General features: G+C 45.0%; 1 protein-coding gene and 1 long non-coding RNA gene across 4 annotated transcripts in view; one reads left to right on the top strand and one right to left on the bottom strand.

Annotated features, from left to right (window-relative positions):
• The window catches only part of BNC2 (basonuclin 2), a 1,148,851-nt gene that overhangs the window by 468,862 nt on the left and 653,287 nt on the right, over positions 1-26,702 (top strand). The window lies entirely within an intron of this gene.
• On the bottom strand, positions 15,324-25,575 carry LOC115095237. The gene is made up of 2 exons (XR_003857727.1): positions 24,830-25,575; positions 15,324-15,661 (listed from the first exon to the last, which is right to left on the bottom strand). It is a non-coding gene; the product is annotated as an uncharacterized LOC115095237 (long non-coding RNA).

Here is a 26,702-nt window from a genome sequence, read left to right as displayed (position 1 = left end):
CTTGTATAAATAGCTGGACTGGTTTAATTATAACAGCAGTGCCACCCAGAGACATATCAGAAAAGTTAATGTTTTTCCTCAAACACAGAAGCTATTTGTGTTTTTCTTCAGATCATTTGCTTTTTTTTTTTTTTTTTAGTTCCTAATTTCTCCCCTCATAGTTCCAGCTCAGCTGGAACCAGGTTTGGGATTCTGATGCCCAATGTCTTCATTCACAATTACCCACGGATTTTTTTTTCATTAGTAACAGAGAGACCATCTCTCTATTCCTAGTCTGGTCATTGCAGCAAATGATCCTAAGGCCAGAAGTCATGCACCAGGACTCCTTCCAAAATACTGCCTCATAGGGTCTCTAAATCCAGCCACCAGGTGTCACCTTTAATGAAGGCCGCAACTCATCCCCACACCACCACACCCACCCAGGGCTGTCAATGCTGCTTCTACAGCATACCAAGTGCACCTGGAGAGTGGAAGCAAGGCTGATGCAAGGGTATTAGGTGCCCTAGGGAGACCTTTGGCCTTGTGCCCCCTTCCCCCAACTTACCTACTGGTGGCAGCTCCAGCACAGCGCTCCCTTCTTTGGCAGCATTGAATCTGGCACAGCATCTTCCTCAATCTCTTCCCTCACCCTCTTCCCATCAACCCCCTCTCTTTACCCCTGCCCAAAGTGCCCAGCATCCCCACAACATTCATACTCTCTCTATCCTGCATACACACTTTCCCTACCCCCACAACACACTCGCACTCTCCAGCCCTTACTCACTCAGCACTCTCTCATGCCACCCATCTAGCAATCTCTCTCTTATTCTCCATTCCCCCACCTGTTCAGTACCCTTTCCCTCTCTCTCTCTCCACCCTTCCACAGTTGCCCAGCATTCATTCCCCTCCCACTTTTCCCTCCTAATGCTGAAGCTCCAGGCCTCTTCCTGCATTCTTCATCTTCTGGTGGGATGGGCTCCACTAGTGGCTTCAGGCCTCTTCCTGATATTCAGGCATCGGTAGGAGATGTTGCCAGTGCGTCACCTTGCTTCCTGTTCTTCAGCTGCCAGCAGGATGGGCTTTGCCAGCAGCTCCAAGCTTTGCGCTGGCAGGATTTTCCCACCTTGCCTAATGAAAGCACTGGCCCTGAGTGGAAGGCCCAGTTCTAGGATGGAAGCGGGGATCTTCCACATGGCAGTGTACAGCTCTGCCACTGAGCCGGCCCCTTCAGATTATTTTTGTTAGTTTACAATATTCTTTTGGTCCTGGTTAATACAGCTAACTACCAGGCACTGTTACTCCCGTAATATGCTTCAGGAGATGTGTATTCAAACAAAAACGCCATTAGCACAAATACACTTCTGTTCAAGATTGGAGGAATGCAGCTCCTTTGGTTCTGTAATTATATTTCTTTTGTCCGTCTGTTACGCTCATTCTGCCTTTTCCTTTCTTATTTTTTCTTTATTCCTTCCTTATGCAACACTCTACCATCTTACTCCTCTCCTTTCTCTTTCTTTTTTTCTCTCTACTGGAATTTTACATAGAAGCTGACAAGAGACCATAAGAAATCAAAGATGTCTTGGTCTACTTGCCATTAGGTTAAGGTCTTGTTCTGGACTTATGTGGATGCTGGTATGCAAAGCCCTCTCCATGATAAAAAACAAAAACAACCTAATTCTTACAGTCTTCCTTCCTTGTGGAGGTGTGCATGTGTTGAGGGCACAGATCGTCATTAGCAGGTTCTAATAGTCTTCCATTCTTGATTTGTTCTCTTTGACTTCTCTCTGGTGAGGGCCAATGCTTCTCAAAAACAATAGGAATTCTAGCTTTCTTTGGCTCTTCTGGTACAACACAATATAATTGTTTTGAAACAACTCTAATTCAATGACGACTACGAGAAAAATAATTGGGCATGTTTTCCCTGTTCAAGGTTAGGTGGGCTTGGGGGTTTCCCGGTTTGCTGCCATTTTGTATTTGAGAAAAAGTTTTGTATGTCTGGCTCATGGTTTACTGATTTCCACAGGGTATTAATGTCACAAGTTCCACTCATGTTTCATAGTCATACAACACGTTGGCTTGCGTGGGTAGAAAGGGTGGCCCAAGGACAGTTTGTCGAATGAGCAAGAAAGTCAAGCATGCAAGCATTTCACAAAGATGGGATGTTTTAATAAACTTGAAGACCAGTGTACTTTAATACTTTCAATAGATCACAGCGAGGTAGCTGCTCTTCTGTGTGTGAAACCCTGATCCAGAATCAGGGTTTCTACAAATGATTTAGCACCAGGCTCCTCATGAACATGCAGTGCATCATGGGAGAGAGTCGGCCTCCTTCTGTCCACGATCCAGACAGAAGGGGGCCGCCTCTCTCACGTAGCACACAAATGTGGCAAAATTGACAGCTGACTTGACACATTGATAGTATGTGTTCAATGAGAGAATGCATGCTGTTGGCACATTTAGGGGTTGATTTTAAGACCCGCGCGGTTGTGCCGGCGCACGCACATGGACACGCCGATTTTATAACATGCGCATGCACTTCCCTGGGACAGCGTAGAATGGCGCTGTCTTAGCCCACCCCCGTCCTGCCCTTCCCCACCCAGACCACGCTCCCTTCTTTGGGCCCGGCCCTTCTGCGCATAACGGGGGTTACGCATGTGGTTGGACCTGTTGTAAAATGCGTGCAGTGCGCACAAGGCCTGGCCACATACATAACCCCTGTAATTTACGCGCGTGGCCCTCTTAAAATTGGGCCGCTAGTGTGCAAAGATTATTTTCTCCTGCAAACAGCTTTTCTAGGATGTGCAGTTTTTCTCTAGTGAGTTTTATTGCAATTTCAATACTAATGAGTGACCGATGCGAAACTATGCAAAGCAGTTCATTAACTATGAATGCATGGTTAAACTGCACATGCTAAACGCTTCTCAAACACATTTTCACAAAAAATTAAACTATACTTAAATGAGATGTAGTCAAAGTTTTTGCGATAACGTTTCTAGAAAAACTATGCATGCTCTTTTGCTGCTGAACTCAATAACATATAATTCTTGATAGCAAAATAGCGGGCACCAAAAACCTCCAAACAGTGTGCACTCTTTTCCATACTTCTATACCTCTTTATGATGTCTTAATATTTGTGTGACAAATATCCTATGAACTGACATGGGCAGAAATGAACCCTTTAATTCCTTGTGAACTTTATATGTAATAGTTAACCTTTGCTTAATGATCAGAGCACCATAGAATATTGTAAAGACATTCTTAAAGGAAGGATAACATGCTTGGAAAGAGCATACCCCAACAGGCAAAGAGCATAACCTGCGTGTGTTGCGTGCATGCTATATATACAGATACACATATACATTTCTGTGATATAAGCTCAGCCCAAGTGCCCAAATACAAATGTGTCTCAATATGTGAGCTCCATCCCTTCAGTCACTAGAACTTATTATGAGAGAGTCAGGGTTCTCGCCTCCCGCAAAATTTCCCTACTACAAATACTGTATTATGGACCATATTGTACCTTTACCTCCTGAGGTACCATAAGAGCCTTTTGTTCTGTTGGGGGTCTGAGAGCTGCTGTGCTGCATTCTCAAATAGGGCGAACATGACAAGCAGGAAATCTGTTAAGTAAAGGGAAAATGAAAAAAAAAAAAAAGGAAAGGCCTTGCTGGAAAGACATATTAGCTTCTGAGCGCTATTAAAATGTCAGATCACTTAGTGTTTTTCAGCATAATTTCACATGATTCAAATGACTTCTGGGAAATAGTGGATAGTGTAGCGAGAAAATAGTATATTTACAGACTGTATAAATACACTGATCATTGCTATTTCATTTCTGTGATTCCCCATCTGTTCTTAAATAGTTTTCGGTATGGAACCTATTGGGTCAGTCTTCCAAACCTTGCTCAGTGGGTAAGATAACTGGATCATTTCACTTGCTTATCTTTAATCGGATGTTAGGTCACGTCTAACCAGGGCTCAGATTCTCCCTAAATTGGGCTGGGCAGAAGTTTGGCTAGATTTAGGGCAGCCAGCAGTTGTGTGGTCGCATTTAGCCGGCTAGCAGTAAAAAAAACCGCGCTGAGCATCTTAAAAAAAAAAAAAAAAAAGGACCCACACCCTGGGAACGCCTATGACCCCGGCCCGTCTTTTGAGTGGCTAAATCTGTCTTCCTCCAGATTTTCAAAGAGGAACTCTGCTTTTCTTAAAACTTATCCCCCTTAAGGCCCAAACATTTAGCCGGTCGGAGCAGGGTATGTTACCTGGATAGATTTATCCAGTGCAGCCAGGAAACTGTTTCCAAGAAGACACACCCGTAACGCAAGTCCTTTCCCAGGAATCGTGTCTAATATCTATCCTTTGCAACCGCGAGAGAGAGAGAGAGAGAGAGCGCAAAGGAGTCCTTTTGGGAATAAAACTTTTTGGAAATTCCAGGGAAAAAAAAAAAAAGAAAAGAGGTCTTTTAGCAAGAATTTGTGGATGCTGTAATCCCATACCCCATGTGACATCAACGTTAGCTGAAGTTTCCCTTGTGTCTCAGCGGAATAAACATGCAGCCAATGCCAGAACAATTGCTGTTGAAGAAAGGATGTCACAGCTCCTCCCAGCATCCCCTCAAAAAAAAAAAAAAAATTCAAAGGTTGTAGAATACCATGCATGCCCCTCACAATATGCAAACGAACTGTGTGAAAACAAGTATGTTTAAGATTTTTTTTTTTTTATTTTTTATTTGGTGCTAAAAGGCACAGCCAAGTTGAGATTCTGCGTTTGCGGCTCTTCAGGTGAAATTGTTACAGCGTGGTAAGACGTGTTATACTCACCCTTTACCTGAAAGACCATTTCAGCTCAGATTTCTATTTGCCTGTTTAGATTTAGCTTTTGTCTCTAATTTGCAGATTTTTTTGCCATGTTTCACTTTCTATATTTTAGCACTCTCACGGGCCGATGCAGAAAGGTGCGTTCCGTCGAACGAACCATTTTGCCTGCACTTGAGTGCGCATTTGCCGGGCACAAAACTTACTCCCGACGCAGCAAGGAGTTTTGCATGCGTAAAATGTGCGTTCCTTAACGGGAGTGCTGCTTAGCACCCTCGCATGGAAATCCCATGCAGATGAGTGCATCAAGCAGCACGCATCCAGCCAGAGCATCTTCTTTAGCACTGGAAACTTAACTCCTGGATTAGGACTGGAATTAAGTTTCCAGCACTGAAAAAAAATAGTAAAAAAGTTTTTAAAAAAATGTAAAATAAAAAAAAATCTGGAACTCTCTGGGTAAATGCTGACAGCTGCCGCTGCCATTTAGCTGAATAGATTCTGATTTATCCGTCTGCCTGCCAGCGGAAAGCAGCTGCCAGATAGCCGGATAAGTGAGTACTTAGCCAGATAAGTCAGTACTTATCTGGCTAAGTGGCGGCGGCAGCAGTGGCTGCTGCCACTTAAACGATAGCTTGTCAGGGACGGCACCTCTCTCCCCTTCCCTTCCTGAGTTAACATGTTCGCTCGGCCTGTGCCAAACACACATTTTAAAAGTTTTAAAGTGTTTTTTAACTCCCAGTGCATTAGCATAGTATTAGCATATTGCATCGGTATTTTAAAACAAAACAAAAAAAAAAACCTGGGTGTTAAAAATGTGCACCCAAAACCAAGGCACTGTTTCTTAGCACCCGGATTATTGTATTGCCCTGTCAGGGGGCATTTGAGGATTCTTACCAGCTTATGTAACATAATTATAGCAGGCCACTTCTTTTGGTACTGCAGAAACTGAAAATATGACAGCAGGGAAAGACCATAAAGTCCATCTACTCCGCCCATTTTCTCTTCCTGCCACAGACTGTGCTTGTTCTTCTGACTTTCCCACTGGTAACGATCCTCTCCCTCTGTGCTCATCCCATGCTCTCATGAATTCTGCTACAGTTTCTGCATCCACCATCTCCATTAGGGACACTCTTTCATGCATCCATCACCCTTTCTAGGAAGTAATATTTACAAATGTTACCGATGAGCCTACTCCCTGTCACTCTTTTATACCATGACCCCTTATTCTAGAATTTTCTTTCCGCTGGAAAAGGTTTTTTTTTCTTGAACATTATTTATATTTCAATGTATCCATCATATTCTCCAGTCACTCCTCTCAGGCTAGGGTATTCTTGTTTAGATCTTTAAATTGTGCCTTCCAGGGCTTTTGGTGCAGACTCTGCTCCATTTTTGTTGCTTCTTCTCTTGCCACTGTGAAGTCCCAAGTGAAGAGTCTTGTGGTAACACTGGACTCCTCTCTGTCAATGGAACACGGCGTCACAGCTCTAATACTATTTATAGATTTACTGTATGTATTTAAAACATTTGTTACCCACATACTCCCTAGTTTGTAGCAGATTACATAAAAATATAGGGGCAGATTTTCAAAGGGTTACGCACGCGGGCCTATTTTCAAAAGGCCCGGCGGCGCGCATAAAGCCCCGGGACGCGTGTAAGTACCGGGGCTTGAAAAAATGGGCGGTCAGGGGGCAGGGCCAGAGGCCTCTGCAAGGCTGCTGGGCCAGAGGATCGCACGCAGGCAGTTGGCTGGCACGCACAAGTTACGCCTGCCTCTGGCAGGCGTAACTTGTGAGATAAAGGTACTTTTTTTTTCCCCGGGTTGGGGGGGCGGGACAGGTAGGGGAAGGGAGAGGAAGGGAAGTTGGAGGGGGGGAAGGTGGGGGGGGGGGAAGGAGCGGCCTCGGAGGGAACGGGGAAAGCCAGCTGGTCTCCCCAAGGGCTCGGTGCGCGCAAGGTGCACTAGTGTGCACCCCCTTGCGCGCGCTGACCCCTGATTTTATAACTTGCGCGCGGCTGCACGCGCATGTTATAAAATCGGGCGTACCTTTTAGAATCTGCCCCATAATATATAAAATAACATACAGACAACAAAGACGAAGCCGTTCGTCCACATCAAACTGTTGACCATTGTTTACATCTTGTCAATCTGTTAAAGTCTTTTCTTTCTAGTGAGGCTGATTCTGCATTCTCGTGTTCTGAGTTGTCTTGACTATTGCAGTTCTATATATAACAGCCACCCCAAGAAGTCTGCTCATGGGCTCCAGATCGTTCAAAATGTGGCTGCTCGTCTGGTCTCAGGGTGCATGACAAGGGCCACACTGCTCCCATTTTACAGAATCTTCATTGGTTACCAGTTTCATTTCAAATACATATTAAATTGTTACGTTTGGTTTTTAAAATACTACATGGTCTCGGCTCGGTATACATTAGTGAGTTCTTGGACCAGCAAATGCTGACGCGGTCTCTGAGATCTGTGGGAGATTCCTTACTTAAAATACTGTCTCTGAAGAATTTTAAATTGACCAGGATGTGTTTTTGCACCTTTTCGATTGCTGGGCCAATGTTATGGAACTCAGTCCCTGGAGTAGCTCGTTCAGAGGGTAGCCTATTATTAGTCTACCATGTTGTGAAAGCATGGCTTTTTAAAACAGCCTTTGATATTCAGTTTATATGGCCTGTTTTCTACTATTTTTAATATTATTGCTTGGGGAGCAAATTTGTCACAGCCCACATAAAGTAAGTTGGAAAAATAGTACATAAGCATATGTTGGCTTTGAAAATTATCCCAGCAAATCTACCTGCACAAAATTACACCCTGCTAAATTGTATGCAGAAATGTTTCTGGGAATTTTACGTGCATGCTTTTGAAAATCCAAAATATGTGCACAAAGTCCAAATCCCTTGCCATCTCTACCCCCAGAAATGATTCCAATCATTCCAGGTAAACTTCCATACATGGAAGTTTACCTGTATATTAGGGATGTGCATTCGCTTGAAAGAAGGTGGTATCTGAACTAAAAAAAAGCGCCCATTTTTTGTTCACTTTATTTCAAACAAAACAAAACCCCGGTGTCTCTGAAAACCCCACCCCCCAAAAAAATGTTTGTGCAGTGAGCAAACAGCAAGCACTATTTGCCAAGAAATGTAAAAAAAAACAAAAAACCTCGCGCACTCTGAGTCCACCTGCTGACCCTTTGCCCCCTTCCCCGCTTCACTGAGAATGAAACGGGTGCTGATTCTGATTTTAAAAAGATGCCAGACTGAAGGCCAACTGGTGCCAAGTTGTTTTATGGCAGTACAAGCCGTTGGGACCGTATATACGGGGGCGAGATGTTTGTCCTTCCTCGCATGCGTGGCACATTGGTCAGAGCTGCTCTCGTCTGCGCATTTACGGCACTTCGGTCAGTGCTCATTTATCTATATTGATTGCTTTATGAGCATCAAACAACTTGACAACAACCAGATCCAGTAGGACTGGAACCACTGGCGATCACTTCTACCCATTTCATCATGAGAAAGGCATGGAAGGGGAAATGGGGATGAACAACATTTTTGTTTTTCCTATTTAATGTTTGTGAAACAGACCGAACCAATATTAAACATTTAACCACTGAATTTTCAAAGGAGTTAAGGCGCATAAATGTAACATACTATTGCAGCAATTTTCAAAATCCATTTTCTTGAATTAAAGTGCTCTTATGCTGGCAAATCAAATGGAGGATTCATTGGCATATATTGTAGCAATTTTCAAAAGCCCACCTACAGGGGTAAAGTGCAATTACATGTGTAAAAGCCAATTTTAAGTGTTTAAATGCTTTTGAAAATCAGGCCAATAATGAGCCGAATCCTAAACTCCCCCCCCCCCCCCCCCCCCCCAAAATGAAAAAATAAAATAAAGGTCTTTATCCTACATATCTGTGTTGCATATTGGGTGGGTAATTTTATAATAAGGCATTTCTGAGGGCAAAGCACTTTTTTTCTCACCTGTGGAAGTACTTTTGAAACTACCCCCCTCCCTGTATGTTGATCTGAACTTTCTTGATGAGCATCCTCTTTCATCTCTATTAATGTTTGAAATTTTTTATTAATACCATTATTTTGTTGTTGTTTTTTTCTTTATTTATTGTATTTCTATCTGCCATGTTTTGTATTTCATTATGTGTTTGTGCATTGCCTTGGGCGCATTATGGAAAGGCAATTTAAAATATGAACACACAAATAATATCTACCTTATACCCTCTGGGGTAGATTTTCTAAATCTACGTGCGCGTGTACTTTTGTTCGCGCACCAGGTGGGAACAAAAGTACGCCGGATTTTATAAGATACGCGCGTAGCCGCGCGTATCTTATAAAATCCGGGGTCGGCGCGTGCAAGGAGGTGCACATTTGTGCAACTTGCGCGCGCCGAGCCCTGCGCGCGCTGCCCATTCCTTTCGAGGCCGCTCCGAAATCGGCTTCGCGTAAATCGGCGCGCGTAAATCCGAGGCCGCTCCGAAATTGGAGCGGCCTCTGAGGGAACTTTCCTTCCACCTCCCCCCGCACCTTCCCCTCCCTTCCCCTACCTAACCCACCCCCCCCGGCCCTATCTAACCCTTCCCCCTACCTTTCTTGGCAAAGTTACACCGGCTGGAGGCTGGCGTAATTCTGCGCGCGCCAGCGGGGGCTGGTCCAGAGGCCTCGACTACACCCCCGGGCTGCGCCATTCCCCCGACAAGCCCCCAGAACGCCCCAAAAATCGCGCCGCCCACCCGGCACGCCCCGTCCTGCCCCTTTTATGAAGCCCCAGGATTTACGCGCGTCCCGGGGCTTTGCGCGCACCGGCGGCTTATGCAAAATGGGCACGCCGGCGCAGGGCTTTTAAAATCTAGCCCTCTCCGAATATACTTTTAGAAGCGCGGCCCATAGAAGCGGTCATCACGCACTGGATGAACTGCTTTCAGTTTCTTAAGCCCAGACCGGGCTGCTGCGAGGTACCGGCTAAGCACCTCTACTAAGAAGTCGTTACGCACGCTGTCCAGCTTAAGCAAGTGAGCAAAATTTCTTTTGCCAGACAACAGCTCGTGCCCAGCATGCTGTTACCATCCTAAGCCACGGGCTCTTTTCTTCTAATAATTTGCTTTCCATTTCCTTTTTTTTTTTTTGTTCTGTTCAGGCATACTGGGGTTCAAGTGTAAATCCCAGAAAACAGAAATGAACTGCATCCTGTGATTAATGAACTGCTGGCGGCTGCACTGCAGTCTGCATTGTAATTAAGCGTGATCTGGCGGGTTTAGTGGTGACACTGTTCCTGTAATGATTTGACGAGCTGAAGGTGGATGCACCAGGTTATTAAACTACCTGCAGCTTTGGCTTTATAATGGCATCTCGGGGACAGGTTCCGCTGCTGCTTGAGCATGACCGTGAAAACAGCTCTGCTTGCAAGAGGGGCTCCTCTCCATCCAGCAAAGGAAAGTTCGTGTGCCCTTTTTTTTCATTTTTGGAAATTTTGAGATGTTACGGACGATCCGGATGGGCCGCTCTGATCGATTCTTGCAAAGTGACAGTTACATAGATGGCACTAAACAAAAAAAAAAGAGGGATCTCGCTGCCAAGAAAGCATTTCAAGGGAAGTGAACTAGGAGGCCGCAAGAGACGATTGCGGTGTTTGAACAAAGACGGAAGGGTTAAGCTTTTCCAGCCGGGAGACTCCAGGAACAGCAGCATTCTCTTCTCTCTGTTTGCCTTCGCCTCCTAACCCACTACCATCTGTTGCCCTTCCCCCACCATTGCTGACTGCCACCCTGGCCTTGGACCCCCCTCCATCATCCCCCCTCCAGTTACCCTTTTTTTGTTTTGCATCTCTCGTTTTAATCTTTTTTTTTTTTAATGGTGTGATCACGCCACCCTACCTACACACAAACTGCCAGTAGCAGTAAAGCTGCATGCACACTCCCCTCGCTGGTCCCCTGTCACGAGTGACCTTCCATGCAAACACAGATGCTTCTGCGAAGCGCAGAGCTCTCCGCGGACCGGTAGCATTGCATCCCCCGACCATTTGGGCTTTATTTTAGGTTGCGAACTGTTCAAACCGTCACCGCCTGGTTGCTGTGGTGTCTTTCATTTGGATTCTTTTTTTTATTGACTAAACCGCAAGAATCTCAGCCCCTAGTACCAGGGCGGTCTATGCTTGACTGATTTTGATTCTCTTAACATCAGCCCAGGGGTTTTCTTCTATACATATGATATTTTTAAAAGGAAAAAATAGTACATACGCTGCAGTTTTAACTAGTCTAGTGGGGTGCATGCTTTTGTTGATTATTTTTTTTTCCTTACTGTGGAGTATATCTGAAGATCATTAAAAGAAGGGAAAGATGTGGAAAGGGGGAGGTGAAATGTAGTAGTCATTGTACCAGTGCAGTGCATGTGTGACACATGTTTCTTTTTTTTTTTTTTTTTGTCTTTTCATCTTCCACGAGAGCCAAAAAGTTTCCTGCCGCTCTCTTTGCAGCTCTTGACAAATGATTGCCAGATGTGGCCTCTCTCTGCAGCTCTCCTTCCCCTCGGCAGGCCTGCAGCGAGGGGATATTCGACTCTCCCTTGCCCATTTCATCTCCTCTCCACATCTGCCAGGGACACACAGGCGATACATCCCTACATGAGTGTTTAAAGTTTACTTGGCTTCCCTTATTCACTTTCATTTCTCCCCCGCCTTCCCAGATAGCGTTCAGGGAGTGCAGCATGGGGCCCTCCTGACACTCTAGAAACCTTGATGAGGTTACTGAATATAAGTTCATTAAACTACTTCAACTTTCTTGCATATATATGACAAGTGTTTTGTATATTTAAGCAATGCACCTCTTCTTATTTTGGAATTTGGAAAGTTTGATGCAATTCTCTTCTTGCTTCTGACCCTCCTGTTGTTAGTCTGTGAGAATCCGCCCACTTGATAACGAGGCACGTGGATGTGGTGGGCATTCTGGGAAAAATGATGGTAAGGAAAAATAAAATTAGCGCTTGAAACAAATGTTGCTAGAAGGCAGGCCAGCTGCACACAATAGTATATGCATGGGAAGCAGATAAAGTTGTCATCCATTATTTTCTCTAATCTGAGCGAGGCAAGGTGATTTTCAGTGTATGTGACTTTTTACTTTATTCTTGTTAGGTCTGTATGTCTGGCTCCATCTCCCTACTATGCGACCTCAAATAAGAAGAATAGATGTTATGGACTTCTAGAAGGGTCATTGGGTGGACAATATTGATTGTATAGTGCTGCGTATGCCGTGTACTGCTATAAAAATGTTAAGTAATAGCATCATGTCCCTCTTGCGTGACGACTATTTTTCCATTATTAAGGGAAGGCAGTAGTCTCTATTCATGTTGAGCATGATTGATTAAAGGCGCTTTCCCGTTTTGTGAATATGGGTAGAAAGCTCAGTAAATCAGGCCCAAAGAGACTGTTGTAAAATAAGGCAAGGTTTGGTGATATTATCATATTGATCAATCATTGACTTTCATTTGCAGCTCTATTGGCTAATATGTTTTTTTGCGGTGAGCTGGGTGATCATCTTTGTGCTAGTGAGTGATGTCATTACAAACTTTAAGGCGTTCAGCATGTGTGTGTGAGTGCAAATGGCTTAAGGCAGCAGTAATATTTAGAGCTCAATATTCAGTAATCTGGTGAGCAAAATATAAAGTTATCTGGGTAACTTTATCTGGGATATTCAGCGAGCCCTAGCCCGGTAAGTCTGCTGCTGACTGTACTTGGATAGCGTTACCCAGATAAAGTTATCTGTTTATATTTAGGATGGCATTTAGCCCTCCCAGGCTTACCTGCCTAAGCTTATCAGGCTAGCGCTGAATATTGGTACTGCCTAGATAAATTATAGCCATGCCCTCGGAAACCCGCCCTGCCTTTTTTTTATCCAGCTAAATTTTGACTTACCCAGGTAATTTTGACTTTGCCAGTGAGAAGGGTGGGAATTGCAGATCTTGGGGGTTTTCTAGCTAAATTAAAAGATAGCTGGACAAACCCTTTTGAATGTGGACCTCTTAACCTTTTAGGAAGCTTCAGGTGGCACTCTGTACCCATGTAATAACTTGTAAAAGTCCCCTCACACAGGCGTGTGTATTATAACCCATTCCAGTTTCAAGATAGCGACCTTTTAACACTCCTCTGGTCAGCGGGGATGGGCCACACCAGGTGTCTTTCTTTTCTAATGTGTATGCTTTTGGGGAAAGAAGTCATTCAACTCCCTTGGCCAAGCTGGCATATTTTGTATCTGTAGGTGCATTTGTTTAAATGTAACATGAATAGTATGTTTTGCACATCTGTTGTGAATCGCTGAACAAGTTAACTTCACGAGTTTAGCAGCTTGTTATCTTCTAATCCTAAAAATGCTAAAAGCTTGCCATGTGCTTGGCTTCTCTAAGTGCATCTCATCATTTTAATCTGGAATGGTAGCTTTGCCTGGGAAGGGGGTTTCATAAACTTCTTTTCCAGACTCTGGTTTTCTTTTCCCAACTAGCTTTTTTTTCTGCATCACCCCAATCCTGGGCTGGCTGGTATAGCACCACCTGCTGAGGCGAAAGCAGCTTTAGAAGGGCTTTTTAGCTCCCCCCCCCCTGTGACATCACTTCCTCCCCGGCGCTGGTCTTGCTGTTTTGACGTCTCAGGAGCACATTCCAGCCGCGCCCTGCTGGATGGAGCACGTGGTTCAGAGGAACACGTTTTCAGCGTTGCCAATCTGGGCTGGCCCAGCAACTGTTTGCCAGTTTACTTTTTTCTCTCCCGTGGCATCAGGATAATCGGCCTTGTGGCATATTGGGCCTCGGTGAAGGGGGGCTCCCAACTGCAGCCACGCTGCAGAAGGGTGAAACTGAGAATGTGGGTGCCAACTCGAGCACCGCCACTGCCGCAGTGGACACCATTGTTTATGCCCTGCCCCTCCGAGCTCTGTGCTCTCCAGATCCCTAGGAAAGTGTCTCTGCAACCTCGTAGGCTAGGTACCCCCCCCCCCCCCCGAATGTGCCTTGTAAGTGCTTTTCGTTTGTGCACTTGCCTGGCATCACTGGTTCCCTTGGAGGTGCCGGTCTCCTCTTCCTCAGCTATTGTCCTGTCAGTGAGACCCTCACCCCCGCACCCCACTAATGCCCAGAATAGAAACCTGCTCTAGAATAACCTGAACTTTGCATAGTGTACCTAGTAGAAACTTCAGGAAGCCCTAGTGCTGTTAAGAACGGTTTATTCTTACTGGGGTTTTACTATGTGAAGCAAAGGAACAAGCATATGTATTTTTTCACTCTGGTCCTTGTCCTGTTCTAGAAAACCCACCACAAAAATAAAAATGTAAAAAACACTTTTCAGACACAAGAAGATTATTATATTGATTGCTTTATCATTTATTTTTGTTTTTAAAGTGGGAGGTCAGAAGCCAAAGGTTTTGAAACTGTTAGTGTCACTCCAAAGTAAAAGAAGGGATGGTCGCTGCCGCTGCACCACACGTGATGGCGCGGAGACCCCGGCACTTTCAGCCCTCCGTCGTAGCCTCCTGCCTCCCTCCACTTCCCTCACCGCAGCTGCCCGGGGGAGGTGGGGGGAGGAGCTGGAAGCCGAGGAGGTGTCATCCGGCCTGCACACCTAGGGAACGTCCTTCAGAGGACAACTTGTCACCAGCCGCCGGAGAAGAGAAGAGGCTCTGTGGTCTCTGAACATCTGGCAGCGCTGCGCAGGAAGCTGAGGGGGTGTCATTAATTGTGATGAAATAATTTAAACCATCAGGAATAAATGAGGCTGTTAAGCTAAGTTCAGATTCCATTTGTCGTGCGCACATGTGTCTAGCGGCAGCCTGCCTGCAGTTAAAGCGGGAGAAAGGGGAGAGAGAGAGGGAGGGAGGAATGATGTTTAACTTTAACATGGAACCGAAAAAAACCAGCAGATAGAGTAAACGAGACAAATCACTGCAAAGGAGCGTTTTTGTGTTTGAGCCGAGTTTATAACGTTGCTGGTCTCCCGTGAGTTTCACCTCGTGGTAGGGGAGCCCTTTACCAGCAGTGAACTTTCCCCCCCTTAATCCGGTGTGCAGGGTGCATTAGTAGCTGGGGCAGCAGCGCTTCCCTGTTGTTTTCAAGCTGCAGTAAAACAGGATCGCAGGGCAGTAGGAAAAGGGTACGCGCAGGGAGAAGTGTGTTCAGGGAGAGCAGTAGGGTTAGGCTTGCCGGGTGCCGTAACGCAGGGCCTGAGGGATCTCCTACAGACGGACGGACGGACATGCGCGCCCAGCGTCCGTCGGCAACACGTGCGTCTGCTCTGCCGCTGGCGGCGCCCGCCCTGTCGTTCTCTGTCTCGTTGAGCTGAGTTTGCTGTCTGGTCCCCGCGGCGACCGGGAGCGCTGCCTCTTCTAGGGGCGCTGACTCAGCTGTTAGCGGCATTGGGACAGGCGGTATTTCGGAAGAGCTGCAGCTGGGGGGGGGGGGGTTGTAAAAAGCCTTTACGCAATCTGATGAAAATGTCCCTTCAGGCTTCGTTGCTTTTGTAAATTACCTTTCAGTCCCTTTTTTTTTTTTTTTCCATGGGGAGAGAGAGCTTGGGGCGAGTGGGAGGGACATGGCTGCCGTTCTCTGGCTGTCTCTCCACTGCCAGGATCCTCTTTGTCATGTTCCCAGCATCAAAGAAACAATTTTTCTCTCATACTGTATTGAATTTCACCTCTGTCCCTTCAACCCCTACACAAGTCACATACATTTCTGTCTTTAATTCTCCTCCTCAGGATACTCGGTTTCTTCCCAGAACCAGTGGCTTTCATCCATGGGGTAACTGAGTAATCCCTCTGTGCTCGGTCTGCTGGTAGCGCAGTGTCGTGACCACAACAGTGGAACTTTTGCCGCTGCCTCTGAAAGACAAGCAGGAGAGCTGCTGAGCATTAACTGAACAGAGAGACATAATAAGATGCCTTTCCAAAGTGTTTAAGCCTTTCAAAACTGTGAAGCTTAATTAGGTGTAAGTTACTCAGACTCGCGCAGTCCAGGTGCCAATGTATATATATATATGTATCTGTTTCAAAGGTTTATAGTACATGCGGAGTAAAGTTTGGTATTGTAACGTGTACCTGTTTTTTTTTTTTTTTTTAAGATTCTTCTTCAGGTTATCAGGCTGGTTTCAGCTGAAAGAAGACCAGAGGTCCTTTGACTCTAACCTGATAGCCTAACCTCTTTAAAAGAGGTGCAGAGTAGCCACGTGAAAGTATTTGCGGGTATTTTCAATGTAAAGACCTTGAAGGCCCTCTACCAGATCAGACTGATCCATTGTATGTTTATTTATTTAAATCTTTTATATACCGACGTTCGTTTGCACATCAGGTCGGTTTACAGTGAAACAGATAGGTTAACAAAGATTTGGAAAAAGAATAGGAAATTGGACAGTTACATATTAACATTTTAAGAGAAATTACAACAGTTCATGGTACTGTGGCTGCTGGGGAGGAAGTGATGTCAGAGGGGGAACTAAACGGCCCTTCTAAAGCTGTTTTGCCTGGTTCTGTGGTCGGTTTGAGATCGCTGGACCAGGGGTCAATGGAAGGGCCTCTGAATGCTCGTGGGATACACTAAAGCTTAAATGTCACCCACTGCGACAGTCATGCCAAATTCCTGTAACGGAAGGTTGGTTGGCAGATGCGTCAAGGCTTAGGGTGCATCTGACCTCCCAGGAGGAGAGGCAGTGTTCTTCAAAGGAGGACAATTCCTTAGTAGTAAGGCTGTTCTGAAAGGAGGAATTTTCGGCCCCCATTTCTAGCACACAGGTAGCTTTGAAGATTTCCACCACCATATTAGATGACCTAGCGGAAGGTGACTCCATCCTACAGAGAATAAGGAAGCCGTCAAGGACCTGATGCCTTTAGGCAGATGGTTCTGGTGGAATGGTACTCCTCTCAGGGGTGCCTCAGAAGAGACAGGGTGATGGGAAAATTGTACCCTCTCCCTGTGGAGGAAAAGAACAAGGAAATGGGTTAGGTTATTCAAGCTGTTTGGGGGACCATGAAAAGGAGAAGCAGCCTCCAAGGCTATGATAGCAAAATGGATCAAGAAAGCCATCTCTTTGGCATGTATACTCAGCAGTAGACAAGCACCAATGGCTCTCCATGCATACTCCACAACAGCGCAGGCACCATCCTGGGCTGAGGCATTGTCTGTCTTCCCAGGGGAAATTTGCAGGGCTGCCTGGTCATCTCTGCTCTCATTTTTCAAACACTGCAGGCTGGATGTACAAGCGTAGGAAGAATTGATCTTTGGGTTGGGGGTCCTGCCTTCCTCCTGCCCAGACTAGGAGTTAACTTTTGTATTGTCCAATGTAATGGTCTAGTCTAGCAGGAGGAAAAGAGGTAAAATTGTTCTTGATAATTTTCTTCCTTGAGTTCTGCTAGACCAGTCCAGGCTCCACCCAGGAATACAGGGGTCATAAGCAGAGTTGCATGGGGTATCCCAGCTCTCTCTTCCTGTTTTCTTTCCCCTCTTTGCCCTCTCCTGAGAGGGGAATATCTTTGAGGGATGGGGAAAAATGTATTATTAGTAGATGTAAAGAAAAAAAGGGGTAAGAATGGGGTCCTTGTGCCGGTGCTTTGACAGGCTAATGGCAAGGGCCTGTATCCACTCCCCTCTTATAGCCAAGTATGAGTCACGAAAGGGGTGGGCCCTCTGTCTTCAGCAGCTGAGGAGTGGGGAAATCCCAAGTGTAGAAAGACTAGGGGACACTCCATGAAGTTAGCATGTGGCACATTTAAAACTAATCGGAGAAAGTTCTTTTTTACTCAACGCACAATTAAACTCTGGAATTTGTTGCCGGAGGATGTGGTTAGTGCAGTTAGTGTAGTTGTGTTTAAAAAAGGATTGGATAAGTTCTTGCAGGAGAAGTCCATTACCTGCTATTAAGTTCACTTAGAGAATAGCCACTGCAATTAGCAATGGTTACATGGAATAGACTTAGTTATTGGGTACTTGCCAGATTCTTATGGCCTGGATTGGCCACTGTTGGAAACAGGATGCTGGGCTTGATGGACCCTTGGTCTGACCCAGTATGGCATTTTCTTATGTTCTTATGTAATGGACTGGTCTAGCAGGACTCTCAGGTAAGAGCAATATTTCTGTGTTCTTTCCCTCTCCCCCCCACTTAACCCCTGCCCCCAACCCAGGTAAAAGTGATTGCTTTTCACAGCGTGCATATTTTTACCCATAGTGAGGGAGAGGGGTGGGGTTAAGGAACAATTTTCATAGGTTCTTTTTACTTGGACACACACTTATTTACCCACATGAAAAGTTTTGAAAATTACCCCTCTGTGTGATAATACAGGGGAAGGTGAGTAAGCAAATTTTCAAAGGGGTTACGTGCAGAAAATTAGCATTTACATGCATACGTAGTCTGTATTTGTGTGCATGCTATTTTATAAGCATTGAAATTTCGCATGTATTTTTGGTTTCATCTGCATAAAAGGACGGGGTCAAGAGGTACTTGTGGAGGTTGCTTTTTTATGACAGGTATTTGCATATAAATTATCTAACTTATTCATGCAATTTTATACCTGCTAATTGACTAACGCAACTGAAAGCAGACTTGTCTGTTGTCTGCAATTTTTGGGTGCGAGGTCCTGGGTGAACTGGTGGGGGGTTCATGGTAAAGTGCTAGAGGGTCTGGGTGAACAGGAGACAGACTGTGTGAGCTGGCAGAGGTGATTTCAAGTACGAGTGCAAGAAAGCATGCATACATGCACATATTATAAATGCCTGTTTCTACGCTTACATGTAATATTTTATTATGCACCTAAAATATAAGAGGGTAACTTTCAAAAGGATATGCATGCATAAAACTGGGTTTTGCACATGAAAATGCATTTTACCCATATAAATGGGCTTTTGAAAATTGCTACAGTATATGCCATTGAATTGCCCATAGGATATTCATGTGTAAGTGCACTTTATACGCGTAAATGGCTTTTTAAAATTGCTTCAATAGTGTGTTACGTTTTCATGTGTAACTCTTTCTAAAATTACCTCCTATGTGCGTATATTTATAAAATAGGTAGGAAAAATAAGCACTTTCATTGCACTGGAAATATATGCGTGTTCTGAAACATAGGTGCAGTAATGAAAATAGGTTTGAAACTTTGGCTTCATGTGTCTATAGATAGTTCTGCAACAGCAAAAAAATGTTCTTTCTCACCCCAAACATGGTGCTGGTTCAGAATTGCTAGATTCACACTTTTCCCTGTAGCAGATAGCTGTATAATCAAACCCACCAATATCTTTTTCCTCTAAAATCTTGTTCCATTTAGTGTGTGTAACTGGAACTGCTTCTGCTGGCAAAATGTTCCCCAATTTGACTCCTTTGAGTGAAAGCTCCCTTCCTTTGCAACTGGCAGAATCTCCTCTCCCTTAATCATAGTGGGTGCCTCATTCTTTGTTTGTGGCTGCTTTGGTACTAAGATTGTCTGCCGGATCCCAATAGAGCCCTTTGATATATCTGTAGAGTGTAATTAAAGCTCTTCTTAAATCTTTTTTCTAATGTATATAACCCCAGTGTGTACAATCGTGCAGCACAGGGAAGCCCTTGTGTCCTCATTGATAGCTTCATGACCTCTCTTTGTACCTAACATTTGGACATCCTCCTTTATTAAGGATGAGTGCCTAAAACTAAACCCCATAACTCCAATTGTGGTCTGACAAAGGCCTTATACAGTGGTAGGATGAGATCATTGTTCCTTGCTTCCTCTCTCTGTTTAGTGCATGCTAACATGTGCTCTGCTTTAACCAGTTGTAACCCTTAATGGGGTTTTTAAACCCAAGGCCACACAAACATGTTTATTTTCTTCGGGGCTGCGCTGGCTAAACTCTTAATCCTGGGGGGATTCCCTCTTTTTAGGGAGGGACCATGGAAGTCTTGCTTCCAGTGTGTTTAGATTGTGGGTAGAGTGTAGTTGCATTCCTCAGGGTGAGATGCTGGGACAAATCAACAGGACTAGGCCTGGGTGTTAAAGTCAAGTTTACTGATTTGATAATAATTAAATAAAGGTCAATTTGTCCATAAATAGTTAAATTTCATCTGACTTTTGATGCATGAATGATTTGCTCTGTAGATAGGTGTCCTTTGTTCAGGCATCTGGGTGGAGCTCCCATGGTGATTTTACCTGTACAGACCTCACTCAGCAGTTAACCGGGGACAGCAAAAATCCTTCATTACTCCATCTCTTTCCTGGACTCCCTGTCCCGTTCCCAGATAATCATGGAGGGAGCCATATGTCACTCCCTTGGACTCCAGATACCAGTGTTTGGTACTAATATTTGGGTACTCGCCATGTGTTAAACTAAATCATGAGCTCTATATGCTAATAACAACAGTAGTCATTAAGTAAAGAAGAGAACCGTGGAAAACTCTGTAAAGCAGTCATAACTCTCAATGAATATGTCTGGGAATTCCAACCTCCAGTATTTACCACAGGACAAATGAATATCCTCAGGCCGGATCTTTGTCTCTGATGCCTCCATCTGAATAGCGCTGCAACCGACGCCTGCCTTTCAAAGCTCTTTGCCATCTGGGCTTTTCCACGTATGAACCAGATTGCTTAGCTTGGACAAGATTGTTCTCCTGTCTGGGTATGTCAACTGTAATCCCTGCATCCTTCAATATCTCAGCTGCTTCCTCAACTGTTTTAACACTGTGAGAGATCCCCTGTAGCGCAAAAACCAGTCCACTCGGGTAAAGCCATCTATATCTGATGTTAGCTGCCATCGGTGGGGATGTAATACAGCGAAATTCCTGGCACTTTCTCAGCGTAGTGGCAGCTAGGTCCGCGAAGATTGCAATCTCATGGCCTTCCCAATGCCATGTGTGCTGTTTCCTCACAGTATTGTAAATTTTCTCCTTTTGCAAGAAGTAATGGTAACTTACAACTATATCACGGGCCTTATTTGCTATCTTCGTTCCTAGAGTTCTATGGGCCCTTTCAATCTTAACAGAATAGTTAGTACCAACCTCTGCTGCGCCTCCAGAATCAAGGAAAAATCTGGAGATTCTTTCAACCACCGAAGTGCAATCAGTGTACTCTTCTGTCTCTGGTACACCTCTTGTCCGAATATTAGAGCGTTTGCTCGATTTTCAATATCCTCCAACTTATCCGCTAGAGATTGGCAGTGTTCCTGGAGCTGCGCTTGCGTTTTGTGTAGCTCATGCCAGCTTTCACCTTGTGTGTCCAGGCGGACCTCCACCTCATCGAGTCGCCAGCCTAACTCCGCGGTTTCTTCTCGGATTTCGGAGATCAAGGTGGAGACTTCTGTTTTATAGGTTTTACTGTCCAGCCTCAATTCAATAAACCATTCCCGCATTTCAGCTTGGGAAGGAGGCGCCGTATCGGCATTGCTCGAAGCACTGCTCAGTTCTTCCATTTCGGCAATGCAGTCTTCCGGCACCATTTTGTCCTGCACGTTGTCTGCCTCCTCTCCCCCTCTTAAATAAGAGAATTTGCGAAGATCTGTAGTTTTCTTTTTGGTCGACATGTAACCATGGGTGCTGGAGGGTCTCGTCTATCGTGTGATATAAATTTGGAGCTCTCTCACTGCGTTAGGCGAGTCGTTATCCCCGGTATCATCGGAGAGTAGGGATTTAGGCTGCGTCCATAGCGAGTGACGTCACTCCCCCTCATTGATAGTGTGTTCTATTCAGGGACTGTGACATCTTGTGCCCAACCTCAGGAAGGGGGTGGCCACACAGTGGGGCCGATGCAATTACAGTGCACTCACACAAGCGCACTGTTTAACCCGCTGTCGAATGCGGGTTAAATAGGCGCTAATCCACCTCTTAATGCAATAGGGGGACTAGCGCCTATATAACCCGCGTCCAACGCGGAGTGAATGAGTTAACGCTCATCACATGCAAATGCATGTGAATGAGGCTATTACTCATTCACTCCGCATTCAAAAAAATAAATGTGCATCTCTGACGCACATTTATCGCTCAGATAATAACGCCTGTCTGGAGCAGGTGTTAATAGCTGAGCGCACGTAGAAGTAGAAAAGCAGAAAAAACTGCTTTTCGGTACGTCTTCAATAAAAAAAACAAACAAACCTCGACAGACCGCTGAGTTATGAAGACAGACGCCGAGTTTCGGCATCCGTTTTCTTTACTGGCAGACGGCTAGCATCCGTTTTCATCACTGGCAGATGGCCGGTTATGAAAACCGACGCCAAGTTTACCGGCGTCGGTCTTCATAACTGGCAGCTGCCTCGGGGTCGCGTTAGCTAGCGCGACCCCCTAATTTGCATATTGCATGACGCCCCCCATCGCGGGCGCCCTGCATGCGCTAAGAAAGCGGGTGCTGAGAAGTCAGCACCCGCTTTCCACAAAATGTATTGCATCAGCCCCAGTGGTAGGATGAGATCGTCATTCCTTGCTTCCACTCTGTCTAATGCATGCTAATGTGCGCTGTTGATTGCATGCTATTATGTGCTGTGCCTTATACAGTGCTAGGAAGAGATTGTCATTCCTTGCTTCCACCTCTGTTTAATGCACGCTGCTTTGGCTTTGCACAGTCATTCTCGGTTTATCACCTGTATACTCAGGTGTTTTTCTGGTCACTGTTTGTAAGTATTGCAGAAGTATGTTGTTGCACCTGCCTATTTTTGTGCCCTCAATGAATTACTCTACATTTATCCACATTAAATCTCAGTTGTCCGTCATTCGCCTAAAGTATCTGAGTCCCTCTATACAGTCAGAGTCCTGCTATATCTCTACAATTGATGTCATCAGCAAATATGGTCTCTTTTTTCCTTTAGTTCATTGATTAAGAATATTAAATAACAGGATCCTAGTGCTTGCCACCTTATTCCAGTGGAGCCTTATGACAGTCCTAGCTCCAGTCAAGGCTCTTGGCTCTTTAATTTATTCAGTATTACATTTCTTGCAGTGGACCTGGAAGGCTAGTGCCACTTTCACTTCCATTCCATTTATCAGGTTGTCGTACAGTGCCATCAATTAGCAGTGCTCGTCACGCAAACTGAGGGCCAAACCATCTTGCTTTATTCGTAGCACATGCAACAACTTTATTTCAGTCAAAAACAGCAGAGAGGGTAAACAGTTCCCTTTAATAACTGTCAACTAGTGAATAATTTAGTATACACCTCCTATACATAGTATTAGGATTCCAATCACATCTTCAGCATCTCTGGGCTTCTCTAAAACTCAATTTATTGCACACATTTGTTTTCCCTTGTTGGAAACTCACTTTTGTCCTTATTCACCATGGCCTCCAGGCTAGGGATTCCACTAGAAAGATTCACTTTTGCCTCCTTAACAATATCTAACTGCTCAACAAGATAACTCAAGAGACTGGATGGTTCAAAGGAATGGTCACAGCCTTATGGGACTCTTTCACCTCTAGGCCATCGGTACAGATCCAAGCCTAGATTCTCTGTTTGAAATTAGACAGTGAGCTCAACCCAGCTATAGGGACTACAGCAGAAGCATTCCCATTGTGGCTTCCATCTGTGAATTCTGCTGCACACCTTGTCACTGACTTACGATGAGACAAGCAAGAGAGCTGGTAAGTCATCTTCAAGCTAGCCAACCGTAGGCAAATCACAGACTGCTTTACTTCAAACAGCTGCTGCAGCACTCCCAACAGCTCTCTTAGCAAGCTGCTGAATTCCTCAACCAGCTACTTTCCACTCCAGCCTCCACCCAGGATTCTCTGGCAGCATGCCCACATCTCATACACACAGACCGTACCACCTCCATTCTCAAAATGGGCATCTCTGGAACATGCCATGGGAACAGCACACGAGCTGCACCAGATTGGCCTATAAGTTATTAATGGAGACCCTTTTGTAGTCTCCCTCTCAGCCATTTTCAAACCCACTTGCAAGTGTTCTTCTTAAATCTCCACCCTTCTTAATTTGAAGATCAGCCTTTTTAGTGATATCATATCACTCTAATGCAATCCGTGTAGCCCATATCAAGTTGGCAACCAATGTTCTTGAAAAAAGGCATTCGGTTGGTCTGTTGCTCCTAAGTCTATGCTGACCTTTGCTAACATTCCCCTCCTCTCCAAGTTTGTAACCATTTCCTTTTTTTACGATGGCTTCCATTACCTTCTCTGGAATTGATGTTAGGCTTAGGGTAGGGATGGTGAACTTCAGCCCTTGAGCAGCACAAACAGGTTTGGCCTATAGGATGCCATAGTGAATATTTGTGAAATATATTTTCATATGTTTGACCCAAGAACCAGGTTGATTTGCAGAGTGGGGTTATCCTGAAAACTAGACCTGTTTGTGCTACTTGAGGACTGGAGTTCACCACCGTTGGCTTAGGGAGTAACTGATTCTCTTTATTCAACTTGCTAAATATCGTTTTGCATCTCGGGGTTTGTGACAGACTTCAGGCATGCTACTAGTGGGTCCTCCTGTTCCAGTCCTTTTGCCAGTGAGAAGGGGTGTCAAACCGCAGTTCTCGAGGGCTGCAAATCAGTCTGGTTTTCAGGATATTCCTCATGCATATGCATGAGAGAAATTTGAATCCAGCTGAAGCAGTGCATGCAAATCTATCTTATGCATATTCATGAGGGACATCCTAAAAATTAGATTGGTTCGTAGCCCCCGAGGATTGCATTTTGACACTCCCCCTCATGTACTAGTAGCCCTGTAGAGAAAATTAAATCCTCTCTATATTATTACCTAGCGTTTGTCTGTGAGTCACGCTGAAAAATGACCACTGCCTGGGGCATCTGGGAGAGCTGCAGCCGATGGATTTGGCGTCCTTCTGGTGTCCTCAGCAGCAAAAATGAGAATGTGAGAGTGCATGTTCAGGGAAAAATTGAAGTGAAAAGATTTCATACATGTGGAAGGAAGGGGGCATATTCTAAATGCTGGTAGCGCGCGCTACCCCGCAAAAATGTGCAGTAATGGGAGAGTGGGCAGGGAGCGTGAGTGCTGGGCACAGACAGACTTATCCTCCTGTCATTTTTGACCGATCCTTCCAGCCGCTGCTATTGCTAATAAGATAGCAGTAGTAATTTTTTGCTTACCTCAGAAGGGACAGCGTCTGAGCTGTGGTACCAGCGAGACGAGATTATGGTGGCCTTTCTCCCATGCACTTGCTATGAAACCAAGCAGTTCTTTGTTAAGTTGTGACATGTTCCGTTCCACCATCTGTCCCTGCGCGGGTTAACAGGGCACAGGGTGAACAGGGTTGTACGGGCCCAACTCTTCCTCATTGCGTATCAGTCATCAACAACATGAAGCATCTGCACAGGGACAGAGTGCCAGAAATAGTTCCCATTTCTCACTGCAAATAGTAAACAGTTTGAAAGAAAAATGGAATTGCTGTTGCTTTTATCCAGGACATACAACATAGGGGTTTACTTGTATCCCCCCACTATTGCCTGCTGCAGAAGTGGTTTACACTCAAAACAAAATGGACAAGATACTTGTTTGTCAAGGGCTTCCAGTTTACACTGCAGTGGGGATTCTGTTCTCGCCTCTGCTTCCCCAGATTCTGTTCTCTTCCAGGTGGTGAATGTGGCCGTGGTGTTTTTTTTTTTTTCTTTTAGGTTGTGAGGCCGACATTAATATCTCTGCTCACTGCGCTGGCCTCCTGGGTCGTCACTCATCGCCACCCACATTTTGCACAGCTGTTTACTTGAGAAATAGCTCCTCAGGATAGTCCTGCAGAACTGAAGCCTTACAAAACCCTGGTCCTGCCCCCAGACCGGTACAGCCAGGCACATAGAAACGAGAGTGAAGCTCCCACAGGATAGCGTGCATGTGCTCCTGGGTGTATCCCTTTTAAATGAGTCAAATAATTGGATCCTGGCAGTTTTTAGTTGGGGGAAGAAAGGCATTTGGGGAGGGGTGCGCTGTTGGCGGAGTTCATGTCTGCAGATTGATTAGAGACTGTTACGGGTGCAGTTAAAACCTTAACTTGAACTGAAGAAATGTGTATGTAAAAATAAACCTTTGGCAGTGGCGGGCGGTGATGGCAGCGCTCAGAGAACATAAACACGTGTTCAGATTGCAAGTGTTCAATTTGTTCTCTCTCTCACATACACAACACACCCACAAAAATGACAGAAAAGGCTGCTTTCCCTTGATTTTTTTTTTTTTTTACATACTTTTTTTTTAATCCCCCGTTTTTTCTTCACTTCACTTCTTATAAGCCCTTTCTCAGGACAGGGTTGCCCTGGCTATTCAGGTTCCCCAACCGGCCAAGGGCCGGATTTGAGGACTCCTCTGGGAGTGAACCCTTCAGTGCCACTCATCTGTAGTGTGACTGTGCGGTCTAGTTTGTCGTGTTACCAGGCCATGCAGTGATGGGACTGCATGTCATGTATATGCTTATTTCTAGCATGGGTCAATATTATACTTTTGCGTGACGCAAAAGAAAACCATGGAAACTGATTTTCTTAAGCAGCCAGTACAAATGCACATTCATTCTACAGCAGTTTTTTTTTTTTTTTGTGGGGGGGGGGGGGGGGGGGAAATATGAACTGAAAACATAAAGGATATGAACTGAAAACATAGAGGATCGTGCGAAGAATATATTAGTACAAGGATCCTTCACCAGTCTGAGCTCCAGCTTTGAGGGCTTGCTTTGAGGAACAAAGTGGTGAGTGGTGGAGAAGGGAAATGAAGGCTCTGGGCTTCAATCCTGTATCTCACTATATACCCCAATCACAGTAACTACTTTCAGAATTTCTTAACAGGACGATTTTAAAAGGAGTTACGCGTGAAAATGCAAACATACTTTCGCAGCAATTTTCAAAAGTGTAACGTGCACTTGCACATGAATATCTTATGGATAGCTCAATGGCTTATATTTTAGCAATTTCAGGCCCTGTATGTTTATATATGAGGGACAGCCATACACAGAAAAAAACTCCATGGACTCTGCCTACGGAG

The sequence above is a fragment of the Rhinatrema bivittatum genome, chromosome 1 (assembly GCF_901001135.1).
Source record: "Rhinatrema bivittatum chromosome 1, aRhiBiv1.1, whole genome shotgun sequence".
In the NCBI taxonomy this organism is placed as follows: domain Eukaryota; kingdom Metazoa; phylum Chordata; class Amphibia; order Gymnophiona; family Rhinatrematidae; genus Rhinatrema; species Rhinatrema bivittatum.
Note: the sequence above shows the minus strand (reverse complement) of the source record. Positions and strands in the feature narration are given on the sequence as shown.